Here is a 4,970-nt window from a genome sequence, read left to right as displayed (position 1 = left end):
CATTCTTATACATTTGTTATTCCATTTAATAGATTATAATATTCATTTTGGGTTGCTTTATTTACCATCCCTTCCGCCTGTTGTAACACCACCTTATTTTCCCTTTCTTTTCTCCCTCCCTCCCTTCTCTAATTTCTTCCTTCCTCCACTCCTTCCCCTTCCTTCTTCCCTTCCTTCTCCCCTACTTCTACTCTTCCCCTTCCCCTTCCTACCCTCTCACCACCTCTTTCTCTCTCTTCCACCCTCCTCTCCTTGCCTCTTTCCCCCCATTTCCTCTCATTCTCTCCTCCTCTCTCCCTTTCTCTTTCAAATCTCAATTTATGTTTTCTTGGGATGGTGAAATGAAATATTTTAGGAAATATTAAAAGGGCAGAATATTTCCCCTAAAAGGGAGGCAAGAGCTCATCCACCCACTCCACCTTTGGCAATGGGCCGTTAAGCCCTGGGGCCCTCTATTCTACATAACAAAGATCTGCCTCCTTCCGGCAGAGCCATAATAGGAATCCCAAAACCCCTTCTTTCCATCATCACCCAGCAAGGCTCAACCAAGCTTGGTACTCAAAAACACAACCTACAAAGTTACCCCTGCATGCCCCCATGGGAGTCTGACAACCAATCAGGACACAAGCTCAAATTCAAAGCCCAACAGAGGGCATAAAACCCAGGCGCTCTTAGCATCTCTGCCAGGACCTCAAGCCACGTGGTCCTGTCCACCATTAAAACCATCTTTCCAACAGCCTCCTTGTTTCCAGTGTCTTTCCCCCCACTTGGAACTGAAGCCAGATGGACATTTCTTCCAACAATTGTTTTATACTTTATTTTCTATAATAAAACAATATATTTTTAAAAAATAAATAAATAATAGCGGTATAAGGCTGAAGAGCTTCCTAGTTGAATTGAGGAAGAGGAGGAAGAGGAAACAAATAAGAGCAGGCTATTTCTAGAACTCGTTCTGCCTCCTCCTATTGCATTTCCCCAATGGAAAGCGAAGGTAGCTTGAAAATGACATGATTTCTTTTTAAAAAAGAACAACAACAACAACATTCAATCTATAAACAGGTTTATTTGTAAGTGCTCCCTGCAGAGGGAACAGTGCACGCAACATATGTTATTGCTATGCTGGAGAGAGAGAGAGAGAAAGGTTTAGAGGAAGAGGCGAAGGGGAGGTAGGAACCACTTTAATGGACTCATTATAGCTTTCCTCTGGCAGGGCACTTAATTAATTAAATAACGAGATGTGAATGGCACCCTCTGGACAGGTGCATTAGAGCTTCCAGATGTGTGGTGTGAGCTCATCTGGGACATAAAAGGGTCACCACAAAGTCATCACTTACTCTAGGATGAATTGGCACAGGATGGCTCCTGTTGCTCGTCCCACATTTGTGCCAGGAGCTGATAATAATTAGTTCTTTTAAAAGCTCGAGTTCCTTGATTTGCTATAAAATATTTACAACAAGCATATGTAAAGCATCAGGGAGAGAGAGGGAGAGACAGACAGAGAGAGAGCGGGGGAGGGGGAGAAATGGAGAAACTTTGAAAGGATGGCTTTAAATATGGAATGATGAAAGTTACCAATTACCAAGCCAGTTAAGTAGAGGCACAGTTTGAAGGAAACTAGATGACTTCGGATTTTTTTTTTAAAAAAAAATCTTTTAAATTTTTAATAGTGAAATATTTAAAAAAATATCCTACATCACCGAAAAGATAGTGATCATACAGTAAAGAAAGAAAACCTAGATTTATTATAGATATGAAAGCAACATGGCAAAAACTTAACAGGCGAAAATCCATTTTATAACTATAAATAACAGTATAATTTAATCCTTAAGCTTAACATTAAAACTCTGCATTTGGGCAATATGTTGGGTTATCCTCTCATTTTTAGAGACTTTCCAAAAAGAGATAAGGAGCTCATAATCTGGATTTGTAATGAGAGAATAGATTTGTTTTTAGTTCTATAGAAGTATATTCACTGCTGTGCCAAATAGAGGTAAAACTCTTGATGAGATGAAATATTTAATGTCTTAGAAATATAGTTTAAAATTACACTGAGATCCTTCTCAAAATTGTATTGATATATGGAGTAATTTGAAATCAAAACAAGACTCTAGCAAAACAAGACTAAATCATATGAGGTTTTTTTTAAGCTTCAAAGTTCTTACAAGGCCAACATTAAAAAAAAATCTAGCGTCTGTACCGTTTCAAACGTTCTTTGAGGAGCCAAGCAGACGTAAAATAATATTTTCTGATGAATTAATTTCATTTTTAAGTCACAAGTAGCGTACATTTTTTGTAATCTTTGGACCTACCAAATCTCCAAAAATAGATATTGTAGGTATCAGGTAATGTAGACAGCTACAGAAATGACCTGGGAGAAATTATGCAACTATACACAAATCAAAAAAACCTAGGAAGCCCAGGAAATGAGAAAAATATCCTCATACCAGTGGTGGGTTGCAGGCGGTACATCCCGGTACGAGTGTACTGGATCCTGCCCGGAGGACCGAGTACCAGTTCTTTATAAATGTTATCCACCAGTGGATCTACATTATAATCTACATTATTTCCATTTTTGTCAAGAAACAATATTGGATAATATTATCATTTTAAATTGTATGGCATGGAATCAGTGGTGGGATTCACCCAGTTCACACCTATTCGGGAGAACCGGTTCTTAACTTTCTAAGAGGTTCAGAGAACCCGTTGTTGGAAGAAATCTTCTTCTGTTTTTTTTCGCTTTACAAAGCTAATCCCGTAAGGAAGGCAGGAAGGAAACATTCTGGTGGTGTTTCTAGCTTAACTTTTATTGCCCTGCTTACAGAAACTGCCTCTCCAGTTAACCCTTATTACATTGTAACAGCTAAGGCAAAGCGCCCATCGACCTGAGCAATAGCAATAGCAATAGCAGTTAGACTTATATACCGCTTCATAGGGCTTTCAGCCCTCTCTAAGCGGTTTACAGAGTCAGCATATTGCCCCCAACAACCTGGTCCTCATTTTACCCACCTCGGAAGGATGAAAGGCTGAGTCAACCTTGAGCCGGTGAGATTTGAACAGCCGAACTGCAGAACTGCAGTCAGCTGAAGTAGCCTGCAGTGCTGCATTTAACCACTGCGCCACCTCGGCTCATCAGTAATGTTGAGTTGGCCACATCCATACGGTCACATCATCACTAAGCCCCACCTACCCACCTGGTTATTAGGATAGAGAACCGGTTGTTAAATTATGGAATTGTCCATGGCAAGTTGTCCCACAGGAGTTAACCAAGACAGGATAGTCATAGCAAGGTGATTGCAGCAAGATGGCCACGGCAAATTTGCCTCAAGAAGATTGTCGTGGTGAACTGGCCATGGAGAGTTGTCCCTTTCTGTGGTGTAGTGGTGGCATCAGGTCACACACACACACACAAAGCAGAGATGAGAACAAATAAGTGGATGGAATAAATCTGATTGGATTGAAAAAGGCTTATGCTAGAATTCAGTTGCAATAGAATATTATTATATTCGCATTTTAATCATTTCCTTTTTCAGCCACTTTCCAAGTTAAAATTGGAGGTGGCTGTTATTTGTAGATGATATATCCTAAGCTAACTAGAGCTATCCATAAAGTGTATTCAAAAAATATCAACTGGTGGCCATAATAGAGTAAATTTCTGCCAAGCCATCTACATCCGTGTTTCCAGGGGTGAAATGCTAACAGTTTGGGCTGGTTCACCAGAACTGGTAGTTTTAAAAAGTTGCTTTAAAAAAAGGTTTTTTTAAAAAAAAAAATTGCGACAATCAGCTGTGCCATGTGATTTATATTTGCTAGAAAGCAGGAAACAGCTAATCTAAATCATATGGCACAGCTGTTCTCCCTCCTCTCCCCTCCCCCTCCCCGCTGTTCTACTTACCTTTGCAGACTCGGGAAAGGCTTCTTAGCACCTGCAGCAAACTGGTAGCAGACTTCAGAGCATTTCACCCCTGTGTGTCTCTCTACTTTGGCAGCTTTAGGATGAGCAAACTTCAACTCTCAGAATTCCCTAACCAGCAAGGAAATATTGATATATGTGGTCCCTAAGAATCAGCAATAAGCAGAGGGCATGGCACCAATCAAGCAATGAAATAAAGAAAACCAGACAGAGCTTCAGTCTCACAATTGTGACCACTGTCTGGAGATTTTTTAAAACCTACCTTGTGTGTTTTTCTGATAACATAGGATGGGGAAATTGGTATGGCAAAGGAAGACTCGGTTGCGAAGGAAACGGCAAACTTTATTCCTGTTCACCAGCCTTTCTTTGTTTAATTGTAGCAGCAAATAGGACGTAGCTCTCCAGCGATGCAACGAGTGAATGTTGCTCCGTTGAATAATTAATAGTGGTTAAAATACTATTAAAAGTTAAACAGTCATGGCAGATCTTCTGTACGGTGCGTGGACTCAGCAAGCCATTCCCAGCCCCCCTCCCCATTTGTTGGAGAATGGGGGACGACGACCCACAAGTACTCAAATTCACATGCTTGATCACTTTGACTCAACCAAACCAACTACAGCCCTCCATTATAAATTAAAAAGTGGGAGGGCATAATTTTGATCACGCATGAACTGGAACATGGAATCACCGGACAAGAAAGATTTTGCTTCCTGAACACATATATACTTTTGATCACGAAAATAACCTGAAATGTAACTACTATACTATAACATACTATAAAATTTGCATTGCAGATGAGGAGAGTACATCTTTCTCCTTTTTTTTTTTTTACAGAGGCTGTATTGAGAGTGTTTTAACAAACTTAATCCCTGTTTGGTTTGGAGACAGTAGTACCTCAGATAGAAAGTCCATACAGAGAGTGGTGAGGACAGAAGATTTTAGGAAGCTTGCTTCCCGTTATTCTGCATGCTGTTTATAAGGACTATATGCTTAGTGCCACACACACTCTTCATGGTCTGTTTCTGTTACTCCCCTCTGGGCGGAGGTTGGGAGAGTGTTT

This window comes from Thamnophis sirtalis, unplaced genomic scaffold (assembly GCF_051295495.1).
Source record: "Thamnophis sirtalis isolate CommonGarterSnake01/CBP01778 unplaced genomic scaffold, rThaSir2_p1.2 scaffold_4, whole genome shotgun sequence".
In the NCBI taxonomy this organism is placed as follows: domain Eukaryota; kingdom Metazoa; phylum Chordata; class Lepidosauria; order Squamata; family Natricidae; genus Thamnophis; species Thamnophis sirtalis.
This window is presented reverse-complemented; position numbering follows the sequence as displayed.